Source organism: Nyctibius grandis (assembly GCF_013368605.1).
Source record: "Nyctibius grandis isolate bNycGra1 chromosome W unlocalized genomic scaffold, bNycGra1.pri SUPER_W_unloc_1, whole genome shotgun sequence".
In the NCBI taxonomy this organism is placed as follows: domain Eukaryota; kingdom Metazoa; phylum Chordata; class Aves; order Nyctibiiformes; family Nyctibiidae; genus Nyctibius; species Nyctibius grandis.
In genome coordinates, this window is record NW_027167472.1 from 5340828 (window position 1) to 5359931 (window position 19104).

Below are 19104 nucleotides of genomic sequence, written 5' to 3' on the forward strand. Positions count from 1 at the left end.
ATTTAATGAAATATAACAAGGGCAAGCGTAGAGTCCTGCATCTGGGCAAGAACAACCCCATGTATAAGTACAAGTTGGGGACAGACCTGTTGGAGAGCAGCGTAGGGGAAAGGGACCTGGGGGTCCTAGTGGACAGCAGGATGACCATGAGCCAGCAATGTGCCCTTGTGGCCAAGAAGGCCAATGGCATCCTGGGGTGTATTAGAAGGGGTGTGGTTAATAGGTCGAGAGAGGTTCTCCTCCCCCTCTACTCTGCCCTGGTGAGGCCGCATCTGGAATATTGTGTCCAGTTCTGGGCCCCTCAGTTCAAGAAGGACAGGGAACTGCTAGAGAGAGTCCAGCGCAGAGCCACGAAGATGATTAAGGGAGTGGAACATCTCCCTTATGAGGAGAGGCTGAGGGAGCTGGGTCTCTTTAGCTTGGAGAAGAGGAGACTGAGGGGTGACCTCATTAATGTTTATAAATATGTAAAGGGCAAGTGTCATGAGGATGGAGCCAGGCTCTTCTCAGTGACATCCCTTGACAGGACAAGGGGCAATGGGTGCAAGCTGGAACACAGGAGGTTCCACATAAATATGAGGAAAAACTTCTTTACAGTGAGGGTAACTGAACACTGGAACAGGCTGCCCAGAGAGGTTGTGGAGTCTCCTTCTCTGGAGACATTCAAAACCCACCTGGACGCGTTCCTGTGTGACATGATCTAGGTAATCCTGCTCTGGCAGGGGGATTGGACTAGATGATCTTTCGAGGTCCCTTCCAATCCCTAATGTTCTGTGATTCTGTGATTCTGTGAATCATTTACAATTATGCAAGACAACAGACTATTTGGGTCACAGGAGTAAGTTGTACGGAAAAATTACTGGATAGGAAGAATGGTTAAATGAGTGAATGTGTCTTCAACTTTTATGTATAGAATGTCATGAAAACAAGTCTATGTCAGGAAGTCATATGGTCCTTTGAAAAACTTTCAAATGTGGCTATAAGTACAAAATCCATACAATTAATGGTAATATATTTCTGAAAGCTTGACCATATTCAAGCTTTCCTTGATGTTATGCTGTGCAAGAACACTTATTTCTACAATAGCTTTCTATTGACAGGCAGATGGATTTGGTTTTAGGTACTGAGATTCCTTTATATTCATCTTATATCACTGAAAAGCAAACAAACTACACAGGAGGTTCACTAGACACTTTTAAATTTTTTTTTTAAATCAGTAAAACACATGGAATAATTTTACAGGAAAAAGAAAATTCTGTGCAGAATGTGATTTCTCTTTCTTAGAAAGGATGGAAATTCCTTCTCATTCCTGTTAAGTGGTATAATTAACAATGGTACATTCTGATTCTCTTGCTCTGCTTTTTTTTTTTTTTTTAAATAGGATCATAATTTATAGAATAGTTAATCCAAGAAATTAAAACAATTCGACTATGTGGAATTCATTAGATTATAGTGTCCCTAACTCCAGCCTCTCTGTGCCAAGTGAGAAAATGAAAACCCTTGGCTACAGTTGAAGGTGGATTCCCCCTACTCAAGCTCTGCAGAACAGGGACATCTCATTCCTGTTAAGTGGTATAATTAACAATGGTACATTATGATTCTCTTTCTCGGGGCTCAGGTAAGGGGTCAGTATAGGTGGGTTCTGTCTGCAGCAAGGGCTCAAAATACAGACCTAGAGCGACACCATACAAGCACAAGAACATAAGCAGCAGCCCAGGGAGATTGCTCTAATGTAGATGCTGTTTTCAAGTCTTCTAAAATTATATAGGGGATTGACAATCTCTAGAACAGCCTCAAATTGAAGCAGGAGTGATAGATTAAAGCTCTTGCTCCTTTCCAGAGTTGTTCTACGCTATAGCTTGTCCCTTCCCTCTAACATTAGCTACTTCAGTGCTGAAGTTCGGAACTGAGCTGAGCCAGACTCCCTCCATCACTTAAGATCTGGTTATATACCCAATTTATTTTTTCCTTTTTTACAGGCTTTTATTTGAATGAAAAAATGTTTAGCTTGCTAGTTATTAGAATCATATTACAACCCTAATGTGTCTTTTTATAGGAACAAAACAGATTACATGCTGTTCTGTTTTTGTGCCTGCCAAATTTCAATGAGATGTTCCTGATGTTTGCAATATTGCTTTCAGTAGGCTTTTCTGCTTTATATAGTGAAAAGCAGTAAAATACTGCTCTTGCAGTGCTGTGTGGAAAGGCTCTATGGATAAAAATAGTGATTTTACTAATTTAGCCTGTGTAAGAGTAATGTGCTATAGTGTTATTCCCTTTACATACTTATATTTTAAATAGATATTATAATTAATTGAAAATCTGATAATAGGACAAACATGAAAAGGGAAAAAGCATGATGACAAAGGAAAGCAGTGTGGTTATATGAAGCTTATTACTGCTTTTACAGTGCAAAGTGAGTCTAAAAAGAATGGAACACTGATCTCAAACATACTTTTCATTGATAAAATACTTATGTATTTGTGTGTAGTCTTTATCTAGGGAAATAGACTGTTCTATTGACTTTTTTTTCAGTTAGGCTGATGCTCTAAAATAAGACATGAAATGTCATCAGAAAAGCAAAAAGCTCTGGTTGACAGATTATCATAACAAAAAAGTGAAACACAAAAAAAAAGTATGCTAGATAAAGATGATGTGTGGCTTGTACAACTTAGTGTGATTAATTTTATGAAGCCAGGAAAAATGACCTCATCGTTAACAAACTGGCTGAATAATAATAAATATTTCTTCTGCTACTACAGACTTTCTATGTGTACATAGGTGAGTCACAATTCCTTCATAATTCTGTTCCTTTACAAAACCATAATAGGATAATAGCACTGCTATGCTTTTACAGAGATACTATAAGGATAAACCATTTATAATTCTGAGGCATTCAGATGCTACGGTGACAAGTGCCATTTAAATCTTTCAAATTGGCAAAATCACACATTTTCTTAAAATAAAACCTGCATCTCACATGGGACTGAAAACACCTCTGCAAATATTAATTTATTTTCATTGTTCAACAAATGGATTTTTGCCTTCCTTCAAGGACAATTTAACTCACATGATGAATGAAGCAAGGATCTTATCCACAACTTCTCTATGTCATTTTTTTTGCTTCCATTCAAGTTTTCCTTTTGTGTTCAGAACCAGGGCAACTCATCTTGTACCCCTTTGGATCGGGTGCGCTTTCAGGTGTGCAGACAAGCACAGCAAGCAAGTCTACTGACTTGGTGGCTCTCCCAGGCTCCACAAAGCACAGCCACCCACAGTGTTCCCATGGTGGGCTTTGCCCTCTTCTCTGAGTCATGCTACTACCTTCAGCAGACTTTTGTTATGAAATAACTGCCTTTCCCACAGACACAAGGAGTAATTTCAAACACCTTCAAACTTAATCCTACTTGCTGCATTCACATAAGTCTCAGCCTTTCCCAATAACTACTCTCTCTAATTTAGGAACTAAATAGAAGGGACTTAAGAGTGACAGCATCTTTCAAACAATAAAGCATCTTCTGGCACATTTCCAGAGTTGTACTTGCCAGCATGTTCAACCCAATCTATGGTCTCTGCTTAAAAACAAAAAAAAATCTTTATAAAATATATTACTGCTTTTTAAGCTATTACTATAAAGTCAGTGGAGCCTATCTGCTAAGTTAAAACCTTTTGAAAAACTCCGGTGATTTTTTTCATTTCAGTGAAATTTGTACCAAGAAGAGGAACAAATTATCCTGGCTTCCTTAGCAAGGCAAAGGCATTTCTGCAAATGAGTACACCTTTAGAAGTGTTCCTCAACATTTTCTGATCTAGTGGCAATCAATACTGAGTCATCTCATGCTGAGGCAACATTGCACTTTGCCTGTGGGCCTGCATTTTCTTCTGTTAATTTTGTGTGGCTGCGTGTAATGTAGGAAGCTCTTGAGGACAACGCACAGCCCAAGAGACCTGGGAAGAGATCGTCATGGAAGGAAAACAAGTGCATAAAAGAAAAAACCTGAATATTCTAAGTTTAAAGAAATCTTTTGCTATCTGCATTTCAGTGTATCCTCATATAAACTTTTAATCTTTGACACAAAATAAACATAATTTAAGTGCTTATTTAGTATGCAAATTCTTCATCACTTCTTAAACTCATAAGTAACAAAAGTGAGGTGTGGCTTATAATACTAGAAGCAGCTTGCCAGTGCTAAGTTTCCTATCTGTGCTCTTTTGTTAATCATCATTTTGTACACTTTAAACTCATTGGATTAAATAGCTACACAATAAATTTACAGTGACAGTTTATGAAGCACCCTCTTGGCTACTCCAAGATATACAGCAAGAGTCAAACTTTCAGGGTACCTCTAAACATTTTTTTGCATAAATATGGACATTTCAATTTGCAGATACGATTGTGCCCCTGCTTATTTGAGTACAGTGTGCAATCAGATGGGCTTGAATGTTTTGTGCATACATTTTTAGGCCTGCCAAAAATCTGTTTCAAGTTCAAAGGGTTACGTGATTTAACGGATCAGTCCTTTATGGTCCTCTTGACCATAAAAATCTCTCTCTTGGTGTATGCTTGGTTCAGCTGGACACACTAAAATGAGCAGAAAGAGAAGTCCAAGGTGTTTCAGTAATTTTCACCCAAAATTCTGCAGGTGTTTCTATCTTCTGAATTGTCATTACAGTATTTGGTGCATTCTCAAAGTTTGCATGTTCTACTGACAGTCTGCTTTCACAGAACTGACATAAAGAGGAAATTTTGAAAATGATGCTTTTTCCTTTTGAAAATCGTAAGATGATTAAAAAAAAGGGATTGCTACATACAAGCTGACTTGTTGCATAATTTGAAATGAAAAATGATTCCACATACATAGGTATATAAAAATATGATTACACATTTTCCATATTAAAAAAGTTAGAATCTTTGAACTCAGTTACTCTCCACAAATGAGTAACACTTGAAAGTATGTCCTTGAGTATCACAAAATGCCATAAGGCTGTTTATTCTTCCTTTGCATCATTCACCTACGTGCTTGACTTGCTTCTTGTTGTTCTGCTGCTTTTTTAATGCACCAGAGTTTAGAAAACATTGTGACCACTGCATGTATATCTAAGTTTATAATTTTACTGTAACAGTTTTGAGGCAGACCTAAGCAAAATTTTCTGCATTGGCTTTTTTCTTCATTTCTCCATTTTCTTCTTTAGTGGTCTCTTGAAAAATCCAGCCTGCAGAAGAGAAAAAAGTGACTAAGCATACAACCCATATTGGTAGCATTCATATGCTGGTTCTTACTACTATTTTAATACTTTCAGTACAGTAAAAAGTCATTTAATATTTTATCAGTGAAGAACAACATTGTTTTTCCTGGAACGGAAAAACTAAAGAGACATGTCATGAAAGCAGACAAAAGGAGTACAGTTAATATATAGTGAGTGATTACTGAATCATTGTTATGCTCACATAATGTCAAAGGCTAAAACATTTAATAATAGTTAGTACTCAGTTGAATAAATAATATTTTATATTTGTCATTTTTTTCAAGAGATTATGCATGTTGAAATTATAAACTGTAACCTTCTAACAAAAGTATAAACTGAATATTTATCTTGGAGAAGAGTGCCCACTTGTGGCAATACACCACAGGCCTAGCATCTCTTGCACTGAGAAAACCTGGTTATCAAAGGCCACAGCCAAAGCTAATAAACAAAAAAACCCTTAATAGTACTAAAAATCTCTTTTAATTTTTATTTTCATAGCATACTGGCAGTACAGGTTTCGGTTGGTTAGCATTGCATATTACACTTCAGAAAAATGTAGTGTTATTAGTTATTTTGTCGTTTCTACAAGATTTCACTCTACTTATTAGATACTATTAGTGTCTGTGAGGTTCTAGTTATGAGAAGGACATGGCAGAGAAGTTAAGCATATTTGTTTATTTTCATGAATACAAAAATGTGCAGCTTACCTTCCACAAAGCAAATATAAGCAGTGCAAGAATCAAAAGTCCAGTGAAGATACTCATGAGGATAACCCATAAAACCACAGAAAAGCAGTGCATTAGCCACCATAAACCTCTTGGAATAAAAAGTATTAAAGGATAAATAACAAATCTAAGAAAATTTCTTTCTACATTTCTCTTCATATCTGATACCACTGCTACAATGTTATATACAAGTTCTTATTAATAGCCTATGAATAAACAACTCTGGATTTTAATAGGAGCTCATTAGTGCAATGTTGTTTCAGATGTAGCATGTAAGAAAATGACAGGGAACTTCTGAAAAATAAAAGATCCTGTTTCAAATATATGTCCCGGGTAATGAAATGGAAAGAAATAATAAATAAAGAAATAATAAAGTAAATACAATGTACAAAGTAGGATCACTTCTAAATGACCCAGAACAATTTTAAAAATACTATCGATTCATTAAAAGAATAATTTTAATTATGCTTTTAATTTACATAGATGCAGGAAGCATTTATACTGCAACAGGCAGAAATACTTTATAGTACTTTTCACCCAGGTGCATTGGTGGGTAACAAGATTTCAGTATCATCAGCTGGCTAATTCTGACATTTTCTACTGTAATATGAAATCACTTACTTGTAATGAACTTATCCTACTCTGAATACAACAGCTAACGATCAGTTCACTAGTAATGAATGATAACGAATGATTCAGTAGCAGAATAAATCCTATGAAGAGTAAATCCATGAATTATCATGTTCTTACCTCCAGTTTTTGATGGTCATTTCTTAAAATCAGTGGTGAATTTTCACACCTAAGTAATGCTTTCACAACAAGGGTTAAGCTGTGAATATTTGCCTGGAAGAAGAGAGAAATGTCTATGGTTTATAATTAGGTGTTTTGAAGCCAAAAGCTTTGTAGAAATGAGAAGGGTGAAAGCAAAACTTAATACTAAAGTTTTGGGAGAGATGCTGAAAAATGTGTCAGTGAAGCTGCTCACGTGTGTCACCTTCAGCACACACATCACTGTTTGCAAGACAGCAATAAAGCTTTGAAAGAGTAGAAAGCCGATATTTCAAAGAAATACTAATCAATCCTGGAATACTACTTTGGCCACAGGGACAGATTCAGGCTTTCTAAAATTCTGCTGTATCTCCCCCTCCTGTCCCATTATTTTCCAGAGAAAAACAAAGATACAAAACAGGAACCCAGCATCAAAAATTCATCAACTGAGGAAAATAGACAACATTCTGGTGTTTGTCATAACCATCAGACAATACTGAGGTGTGCTCTGAGGTGTACTCTTGATACCAGACAGTTTAGTAAAAGTAGGCCTCAAAGTAGGCCCTAAGAGGCCTACTTTGTGTAACCTTTAAACAGAACCAATTTTCCTTTCAGTAATTTTCCTTTCAGCTAAAATAACTGCACTTTCTGAAGCTAACTGCATGTTTTGCAGACAGTGTCTGCTTCTAGGACTGATAATGCTTAAAGTTATAGTTATCACTGAGATACCAGTAGGAATGGTATGCAGAAAGACTCTTGCTTGTGCTTATTTTTAGAGAATCCAAGGTGTCTCTTAAATTCCTCACTAATTACAAAGAAGGGACAAAGATAAACAAGACTGCAAACAACATATTTGTTGTGTCTTAAATGACTTGATTCACAACTCTGGCGCCAGGAGAAGAGATAAATCCTGTAAGAACCAGAACAGTATCTTTTCCTTGGAGCGACCTCTGTGTGTGTGTGTGTGTGTGTGTGTGTGTCAACAGAAAGGCATCAACCATGCTTGTGCAGAAGCAGGGTCATACAGTGGACAGCAGAACTATGGGGGGGATTACAACCACTAGAGATCACCAGAGACCACCAAAGACCCCTTCCCCAATTTAGTATGCATACGCAAAGACAGTTACATAATGTATTAGCATATGCATAAGGTTTCTTAGAATAGGCGGGCTTTTCTCGGGAATTGTATGAATATTCATTTTTCTATAACGTATATAATGAGTGTGCTTTTGTCCCTAGGTGGACATATTAGGTGGAGTGATCCCCCATGTCCCTCAGACAAATAAAGTAATGCCTGCTCGTTAATGCTAAACCCAGCATTGAGTTTTATTCCCAATTTCGGTGACAATTTTGGCGACCCAGATGGGACAACACTTCTGACACTCGATGGATTCACAGGATCGTGAGGACTCCGGCACCACCAAAGTTTTTTCGGGGAGATCCTTCGATCCCCTGATCTGGTGAGTTCAGAACAAGACCCCTGGGATTTGTTAAGGCATTACTGAAGGATATATCCATCCAGTAAGTCAGGAGATGCTCTCCAGCAGGATCGGGTATTAAAGGATATAAGGGGGGTCCGGACAGGGGCTTGATTGCATGCTAATATGGGGATGCCTGGAGTGCCAGCCAGGGTAAAGGATAAAGGCTTGCTTGCACCTGGAGTGCCAGCTGACGGGTTACAGGGTATTAGTTACTGTCGAGTCCGTGATTGTAATTTGTATGTTTTGTTTTGTTTGATATTGTAGTGTTCATGTGTGTAACTTGTTTCTTTTGTGTGTGTAACTCGTTTACTTTGTTTTAATATGGGGTCTAGTCAATTGTCTAAGGGGTCTAAGGGGTTTTTCTATAATGTATATAATGAGTGTGCTTTTATCCCTAGGTGGACACGTTAGGTGGAGCGATCCCCCATGTCCCTCGACTGAATAAAGTAATGCCTGATCGTTAATGCTAAACCCAGTGTTAAGGAGTTTTATTCCTGATTTCAGTGACACTCATTCTTCTCTGCTCTTTTTGATCAAAAAAACCCTTTCTAGACCTGAGAAATCTTTCCAGATTAAAACTTATTTTAAAATTATATACTTCTATGTACCCCCTCCTTACATCTGCTGAATTAGAATTTGTGGATGCATAAATAACTAGCAAAAAAAAAGGACCATCAATACAGAATAAGGGGTGTGGTTTTTAATGTGTTTTGAAATTCCTGCTAAGTTCTAAGTACCTACTTTAAGAATAATAAAATGCATGTAAGTTAGTTTTGAGGAAATTTAAAAATAGCAAGAGAAATTATTTCAAATACTAGAGGACTATGGAAACTTAAGAAAATTAAAGATATAATTTCAATAGACATTACAAACAGCAGCTTAAGTTTTTCAAACCCAAGACTATTCCGAATGCAAATAGGATTTACTTACTTTTATGATGGTAGGTTTCCATACTCTTAATGAAACATTCACTTGAGATATGGCAGATGGGACCAGGACACAATTAATAGATGCACAGCTGTATGTATCACAGTCCTGTTTAAAAGTCACCAGCATGAGTTAATAGTAAGATATTTTTCACATTATTAAAATAAAAACATGTAAACTGGTACATATACATATCGTAGATTTTCTGTGACATCAACACTAAATTGATATTAATTACTAGGGCTTTTTACGTAAAAATGACACTGCAGTCTATAAAATGAGTTGAGATATTCATGCTGTGGTAGAATAGTCCCAGTTTTTGCAAGCTCACTTAGCCTTGAGGAAGCTCTGTTACTGTAGGCACACAGCAAAAGGCATCAGCAGAGCTCCTAAAGGAGGCATAGCCTGTAACAGCAAGAAGCGTTTTTATGCCAACACAGCTACGACTTCTCTGCAGTGTTTCTTAACCCTTTCAAATCGTGGGACACCTGAATCTTTCAAGCGGGGCATGGTGTGTGTGTGAAAATTTAGGTATCTTTACTTCCCAGTATCATTTGCCATCTGGGAGGGCAGCAGTAGTATGTTCAACACTTTGGAAACATTTGCTTAGCCTAGACCTTTATCACCTCTGTGAAGGACATATAATAAACATGGCAAAATGCTCCTCTCATGGCTTGGTTTCATTCACACCAGAAACTCAACTTGTACCACTATGCTGAGGAGGTAGTATGATGGTTTTCCCCTGACATGCCAACATAACTATGTCAGCAAAATTATACTTTGCAACACTTCCATCTAAATGTGAGAGGCTAATCCTTTCCAAATGGGGTCATCAATTATATTTCTACCAACTGTATGGAAAATCCGCCAGATCAGAGTGATAGCATTTGAAAGTATTTTCAACTGCATGTCTAAAAAAGTTGCAAGGGACATGAGAAGCTTTAAAAATATTATTTATTAGTTACACTGGGAATATAGAAGGTGAAGATTTACTCAGCCGTCAGATGTGCTACTGTTATTTATACATTTACTAAATGAAAAAAAAAACCCAACAAATTCAGTTCCACATACAGTTTTGTAGCCAAATAAAAATAAAAAAATATAGCTAGTCTACATAAAGATGCCTTTTCAGGCTATTAAGACAAAGTGAGTTACCATAGGATACAGTTTGAAAGAAGCTTTTACATATCTATTGCAGAAATACTCAGCTCAAAGATCTGGGATGAATATATATACTATATATAGGCTTATCATAATTGTAGCCTTTGTAGGGTTTTTTGGCAACAGAAATGTTTTCCCAATGCTGATCTTTAAGGGATCTACAGGGTAACTAGTTTGGCAGATGGCATTCTGTTAGCAAAATACAAATATTATTCTTATTGTCTGAATATCTAACCTATTACCAAGAAAAGCTCTGGAAACAAGCCAACATTAATAACATTAATAATATTTACTAACTGCAGTAAGTCGCTAAATGCAATTGTCACGGTTTAAAGCTGGGCCGGCTATTAAACCGGTGGCAGACGCTCTCTGTTAACCCTCTCCCCCACCCCAGAAGGGAAAGGGAAAGGGAAAAAGGAGAGAGACTTACGGGTTGGAAAGTTAAAAGAGTTTTAATAAACTATAATAATGAAAAAGAGTACAATAATAATATTAGAATAATCAAATATATACAAATATATACAAAACCAAGATCGAGCTCCCCCGATGTCGGCCATGTCACCACCGGCACTGCAGGGCAGGCTCTGGGAAGGCCCAGGCTGGGCCCAGCGACAGACAGGAACTGGATTCAGGGATGCACGGATCGGGATCAGGGGCAGCAGGAAAACGGACAGAGTCCTCTTTGGACACTGGCCAAAGGCTCAAGCCGCAGAAGCAGCCCGAAGCAGCAGAAGCAGCCCAAGCAGGCAGAGGCCCCCAAAACCAGGCCGAGACCCTCGTGATCCCCCCTGCTTTATACTGAGAATGACGTGTATGGGATGGAATACCTTCGTTGGTATTGGCCTGGTTTTAACTTTCCAACCCGTAAGTCTCTCTCCCTTTTCCCTTTCCCTTTCCCTTCTGGGGTGGGAGGAGGGTTAACAGAGAGCGTCTGCCACCGGTTTAATAGCCGGCCCAGCTTTAAACCATGACAATTGCATTTAGCGACTTACTGCAGTTAGTAAATATTATTAATGTTATTAATGTTGGCTTGTTTCCAGAGCTTTTCTTGGTAATAGGTTAGATATTCAGACAATAAGAATAATATTTGTATTTTGCTAACAGAATGCCATCTGCCAAACTAGTTACCCTGTAGATCCCTTAAAGATCAGCACTGGAAAACCATTTGTGTTGCCAAAAATAAAAGAACCTACAAAGTCTACAATTATGATAAGCCTACATGTAGTATATATATTCATCCCAGAATTGGCCTGGTTTAGGCCAAACCAGGACAGCAATAAAACTGCATATTGGGAGAGTGCAGAAGAAGAAATTCAGATGGTGTAGGTATTGAAGTATCATTATTCAAACAACAAATGACCTTTTTATGAGATAATTTAACCTAAACTCTATCCAGCTACTTAAACATCTGTAGAAGCAAACAAGAGCTTTCTGCAAGATGACCACTACATGAACCAGGAAGAGCTGGCTATTAAGAGAGCTAAACAGCTTTTGCACAGGAATCCACAGAGCTTCTGCCTTAGCAAGCAGACAGGAAGGTTAAGTGCAGGATTCAGGAGCCTCTGTTGTAGTGCCTGGGGAGGAGGAGTGGGTGCTGGAGCACTTCTAGCCCTCCATGGCTCCTTCAAAGGCAGCTGGCAAATCCTTTGGTGTCTTCAGTGCGGGGAAATTTGGTTTTTTTTGGTCCAGGTGATTCACTTTCAGATTACTAGTGTGAAGAGGATTGCAAACCCCCTGCAGTGAACTTTGGTACACTACTATCACTGTTTAGCTAATCGTAGATGAATTATACATACAGAAAAATGCAGACTTGTCACCTTATGTGCAAACTTGGGTCAAAATGTGGTGGTTGCCTAGGAACAAAAATAATGGGAGAAGGAATTTAAGAACAGACATAATTTCTTTGCAGTCTAAACATGAAATATTTTGTTGTTTTTTTTTTTTTTATTTTTAATTTTTTGTTTTAAAGTGAACCTTGAACTTTCATTTAGATTGTTTCTTTTGTTTTTCATTGGTGCATCACCTCAAAACTAAGTGAAATATTTGGAGAAAGGTGAGCATGCATGTATCTGAGAGAAAGATAAAAAAAAGAAAAAAGGAGGTTCAGGTCACAACTTAGTGATATTTGGGTTGTTCAGCCATCCAGTTATTGATATAGCTCTAGTTTTAATATCTACAGATCTGGAATCATGGGACTTGCTGTAATTGTGATCTCCTCCAGAGCAGCTTGAGGAGTAAATTGGAAAAACTAATCACCCTCAAATGAGGGCTGCAGTGAAGAGCATTTGAAAGACATGACCTACCACCCCCTTCAAGATGTCTCAGTGCCCCAGATAAGGAAGAAGCCAGAGGATTGTTAGTGCCGGAGAGCAGAAATTCAGGAAGACTAATTTCAGTAACAGAAAGAACTGAACAGGAGACTGAGCTCTAGATTTACATAGCAGAACTAGAGCATTTGCAAAACTAAGAAAGGAACTCCTGTCCCTCATATCTCAGTCTGGACCCCTCATCACTTGGCAATATATCAAATTAGCCTTGTTATAGTCCAATTATTGTTCAACACCATGTTAAATTTGCTTGTTTCCTTTTAAGAAAATTTATATCTCAGTCTTCTTATGCACATCTTTACATACTCTCAAAACACCATCATCTTGTCTTTTAGACTAAAAGCAAGATCTGCCTTGAAGCAAGGCATAATCCCAAATGTTTGCACTTTGCAGTTCCTTACACCAAAAAAAAAGTTTCAAATTTAAAATAATAATAAAAATAAAAATTCCTAGCTTACTTGGGAATGTGACAATGCAGTAAGGTAGAGAAGAGTATTCTTGGCTGCTGATACATCGGGAAATAAGATCTGCAGTGTAAGGTTTGGCATTGGAAAGTATTCACCATTTTCAATCTGTAAGAAAAAAATGTTTTTATTAGTAATTTCCTTATTTTACTGTGTTTTTTTTTCCCTTTTCTATGTTTTTTCTTTTCTTCTGTGTGTTTTTTTTTTATTTTACATTTCCACAGTCAGTTATGCAAAAAGTGTGATGAACTCTTACTTTTTCCCCTGAGAACAGCCTGTTGTGACTTAGCCGACACATTCTCCTGTGGTCTTTGGTAATGGAATGCTGTATTGAAGGAAATCAAATGAACAGGATGAAAGGGGCCATTTTGACATAAATTCCTTCTTGTTATCTTGTTTACTGCATCCTCTTACCATCCAGGACTTCTATCTAAGGTCATTTCATTGCAATTTTTAATAAAGCCCCCAAAATGCTTTAACATGGGAGAGGAGCCAATGCTGAGTACAGTGGCTCCTGCCGGTTCCTCCTCAGGCGTGCTGAGGCAACAGGCCACCTGCTCCTCTCCCCTTTTTTCCCTGAGAAGATCACAGGACATATCTGTAAGCTGCTGCTGCTCCTTCTGAACAGGCCTGCTGTGGCCGAGGATATAAAAAAACGCATTGGTGGAATTGGTGGCAGGGGAATTGGCAATCCTGTCTCAGAAGTGGACGAGCTTATTAAGTACTCAAGATCTTGTTTAACTTTTGTCTTCTGACTACTCATTTGTGATAATCTGCTTGCAGAGATGAGTTGCGCTCATGAGTGGTATGCTCTGCAGTCTACCAGCTTTTATATTCAGAAAGCAAAGATTTTGAAATGAGATTAATGTCTTAAACATCCACAAAAAACCTCAGGATTACTGGATTTGAACTTTTAGAATAAAAAAAAGTAGCTGAGTAAAACACTGTGGGTTAAAAAAATAGGAAAAAAAACCCTTTGCCATTGCTGTTTAGTGGGAGTGAGACCTTTCCCATGCCCATTTTTTATGGACAGAAAGTTGATTCAGGCACTTTTATCCTTTGTATATGGGACCCTTGTTCAGCTTTGGATTTGACACTGGGCAACAAGGACGTTCTCAAGATAACTAAATTCAGTCCTACTGCAACTTGAGGCTGGGCTTCTAGTCCATTAAATATCTTTTCCAAGTGATTTTAGTTTGCAGTATTCATTCCATTAGGAAGACAACGTTCTTAGAGTATGGCATTTGCCTTTTACAAAGCTGACCCGATTTTGGAAATATCTGTTCTAAACTGCAATGAATGTAGGTCAAGCTCTCATTTACCAGGGCATGCTCTCTTTACCCTGCTGAGGGCAGCAGCTCTAAAACCCACCAGAACTACTCCACAGGAGATGGACCACTCTGAGAACCTCTGACTCATCTTATTACAAAGCAAGCAAGGAAAAAAAAAGTGTTAAACACAAAATTCTTATGTAGAAGGTTTAACATATTGCATAGCTGCTACTTAAGTAATAGGTTATCACATTAAGTGATTAAAACCAAATTTAAAAAAAAAAGAAAAAAAAAAGAAGATATGAAGCCAGTACCTATATCATTCAGTTTTAATTGTTTCTTACCCTATAATGCAGAGTAACTTCATCCCAAATCTGCTCTGTTGTGTTAATAGCAATAGAGACGATATCATTTGCTGCAATTATAACATGGTGCTCTTTGAAAACACTGCAGGTTAAAAAAAAACCAAAACACAATAAGCACAAAAACTTCATAAAAACTCTAGCAGTTAATAATATGTCTTTTCATTATTTCATTAATCCTCCAGGACTAGTCTTGCAATTAAGAGTGCACTGCTACTTCCACTAAAGTACAACTCATCCATTTTCTGAGTAGTGCTCCCTTTTTATTATGTACATTTCAAATGTTTTGTTCAGATAAAACTATGAAATGAGCAAATATTGTTCCCAAAAATAATACATCAGGGCCTGATTGTGCTGTTCTTATTCTAGCTGTGTAGTTCCTTGTCCTAAAAGTATTGCCATGTGAAACAGGAAGTGTCCTATAAAAGAGAGGACAAAGTAAAAAGAGAACAAAACCAGCATGTTCTAAATTCAACCTCGTTCCCTATGGGACAAACAAAGGCTGGATTTGAGCTGTGAAATGCATCCAAAAGGAATTTGACTTAATTATTTACACCTGCACACCATGCAATGTACTTTACTGATAATATTTATAATGGTTTTCAGAGATGACTTTTAACTGAATTCTAGCTATTTCTGAAAATAAAATACACTACAAGACCTTCATTAAAGTTTATGTCTGAACTGATAAAACCAAACCCCTGAGAATCTAAAATTAAGGTTAATTTTTGAAGCTGGAAATCAAACCCTACACCATGCAATATTATAGTGATACAAACTCATGGCCATCAGGAAGCTGGAAGTGTTTGCTTTCTTATGTACCTGAAACACCTTTCAATGAATAGAGCAAAATACAAGAATCAACAAAAGCTGCTGTTGTACTTGCAAACTGCAGATCAAATATAAATAGATAAAAAGGCGCTACAGCAAGATAGGGACAGTGACTGCTCCATTATTTCATATAACTCCTCTTTTCAATGCAGCCTGTGCCTCCTATTTATGAGACTAGAAGCTGTCATTTGTAGATACTGAGCACAGCTCAACAACAAAACAATACTATATTCTCTTTGAACACCTGCTATTTATTGTGCTATGAAATAGAAGTACAGAGAAGCATCGATACCTTACAAATATTAATCCTACTTCATATTTTACTGGAATTGTAATGTGTCCTCTGTTGTCACTCAAGGTCTCAGGTAGTTCTTCACTGTCACTAAAATAAAACAACATATGCCACTCCGATCAGACTGTGATATCCATCTGCACATGCAACAGGACTACTAGGTGGGAAAGGACCTGAAGAAACTGAAATACCTACAGCTCTGGGTATGAAAACATACCACCCATTTCCAATTAATTACTTTCTCCTAAAAATAAATTCAAAAGACTATTTCCAGTAACTAAAAAGGTAAGTCCTGCACCAGTCCCAGCTCAGAGATGCATCTTTGTTAAAATTAGACTGCAGTTGACTGAATGAAAATGGACCAAATAAGGGCCACTACTCTTGCACCATCCCTGTATTATGCAGGGACAGTGAACACTCAGTGCATTCCTTTTACCCATCCAGCTCTATCACAGAAAACTTCTGCAGTGCTCTTGCTCTTTGAGGGCCAGACATTTTTGTTTAGCATAAACTGTGATTCATGCTAAAGTATGAGGCAATTTTGTAAGAGAATAAACCTTTTCTGAAAGCAAAACTACTGGGAATTATGACTCACTTATGATCCTCAGGCTCTAGAGACAAACAGCTATTTATTTAGTCCACTCAGTCTACTGCTGGACCAAGTACATCCATAAAGCTGCCAGCTCTACAGATTGTTTAACCACTTCTGAGTTTAGAAAAGTCATCCTTGTTTTACTTCGAAACACAAAGCTGTAGAGCTTTCTAAGAAAAAAACACAAGGTAAAAAAGCAATGACTGCAACTAACCTTGCTACATATACATGAATAGTAGCTTTTTCCAGGAAATATGATGCATTGAATTGGAATGATATTTTGAAGGGAATCTGTTTGGAGAAATACATTGCACATTTTAAAAGAAAAAAAAAAGGAAAAAAAGCACATTAATAAGGCTTGACCTAATGAAAAATGAGGAAAAATTTGCTACTTTTATCTATCTATGGAATCCTTATTCACATTTTAACCCTTTTCTATGAAGGAATCCACTTTTTTGAATTTGCCCCAACCAAGAAGGAAATCTAACAGTTATCACTTATTAAACAGACGCCTCCAATTTTCAGAACTGAGAAGCCTCAGTAAAACTTGTTATATAGTATATTAGAAATGCATAGATAAATAATTCTTAATACAAATCAACTGGTCTTGCAAGCAATTTATTTTTTTTCTCCAATGAGAACCGTCAAAGCCTGGCAATTGCAGTGGAGATGAGCTGCCTAGATAAGGCTGATAGAATCTCACTTAATATATAGTAAAACACCTAGAATACTGCACAGAAATGTTTACAATGTAAATAAATGACTACTAGGTCTCACAAAAATTCCCTACTGTCCTGGTTTCACTGGGATAGAATCATAGAATCAACTTTCTGTTCAGAAAAAGATGCACTTTTGAGAAGACTGCAGCACCCGATACAGTGGGAATAAAGTTGATAAGACACTTTGTTTTAGTTTGCTGCCAGCCATGGCATGTGGGTTTCCATAGTGATCAAGGCCATTAGCAGTTTCGAGTTAGCCAGGTGCTTAAGCTAGGAGGAGTGAAAGCCAGGGCAGCTGACCCAGGCTGTCCAACGAAAGTATTCTATACCATAAACGTCACGCTCACTATAAATTGGAAAGTTTGCTGGGGACGGCCCTCTCTCTCTTCAATGGTCGCCATCCCTGGAGGGTCTCACTCGTCATTCTGCTCCCAAGGCCTACTCTCCCATTCGTTGTGACCGTTGCGCTTTCGCTGGAGCTGTGGTGCTCGCAGTGTTTGACATCGCATTCACTGCTGGGAGTGGGAAGCTTGCGACCACTATATGGGCTGAGTATAACTGTGTATTTTATATTAGCATTAGTATTGATATTGGTTTTCTTATTTTATTAAATCTGTTTCCATTTCAACCCACGAATCTCCTTCCTTTTCCCGATTCCCTTTCTCAACTGGGGAAGGGTCATTGGGTGATAGAACAACTGGTTACTGTTTAGCCCTGGATGCGGGCTAAATAAAGACAGTTTATTTGGTGCCCAACTTAAATAGCTTACCCAGGAGAACCACAGACTTTTAATCTGAGAGTTTTGGAGGGTTGAAGTTTTAACAGATTTGACCGGATTCATTATGAGAATTCATTATGTTGGAGCGGGTAACGTGGTCTTTGGGTGGAATTCTCTGGTATTTCTTTTCAGAGTTGCTTTTGGAGTTTTGGGAAGCTTTACCACTGTTTGTTATTGGTTTTGTGCAGATTATTGCTTCTCAGCATGGGGTTATAGGTATTGTTTTGCTATGTTGTTTGGTGTTCATTTACGGTATTACAAATTCTTTTGTAATTGCTCCGATTTCTGATTTCTATGGAATGCTAGTGGGCGAAGTGCCAAGCAAAACAGCAGCGGCGGATTCCTCTGAATACTTTGGGAGTCAGATAGTGGACTTTGTTGCTAATTATACCTTTTTTTTCTTTTTGCACAGTCAGGCTGAGAGGGAGACATCTGTTTGGTGATTTCCTTCTCTCTCGAGGCTAATTTCAACAGTTTTTGAGAATTTTGAATACCCTTGGGATGTTTCAACAACCATGCTCATATTGTCAGGCCTTCTGAATGTCTTTCAGTTCTTGGTCTTGCTTAGAGTACAACATCAGTATAGGTGTGGGTACCGTGCAGCTGCTGCAACCCCCACAACAGGCACCGCAGCAGCTCCAGGCCCTACAACAGGCACCGCAGCTGCCCTGGCCCCCACAACAGGCACCGCAGCAGCCTCGGCCCCACAACAGGCATCGCAGATACTCAGACCCTGCCAGCCCCTACATCAGGCATCGCAGCTACCGCAGAGGTTAACCATATTTCTGCAACGGGTACTGTGATTACTCAACTCCAGGCGATACTCGCTGCGATTACGCAGACTTTGGCAACAAGCACTGCAGCTATTCAGCCCTCAGCGATGGGTGATGCAACTGACCTAGGGATTCAACCAGTGCTAGTATCAGTCACCCCTGAACAGAAGAAGAAATACACAAAAAGAGCAGGTTGTGAAGGCCTACCAGGGACATCACGGGAGGAAGAACCAGAGGTAAGCACTCGATCTCTATCCCTGAGTGAGCTGCGAGATATACGCAAAGATTACAGCCGTCATGAAGGTGAGCAACTTGTTACTTGGCTGCTCCGCTGCTGGAATAACGGAGCCGATGGTTTGGAATTAGAGGGTAGGGGCAAGCAGCTG

General features: G+C 38.3%; 1 pseudogene; it reads right to left on the reverse strand.

The window, feature by feature from the left end:
- Positions 1-5169: 5169 nt before the first annotated feature.
- Positions 5170-19104, reverse strand: part of LOC137677097 (integrin alpha-1-like) — a 48491-nt pseudogene continuing 34556 nt past the window's right edge.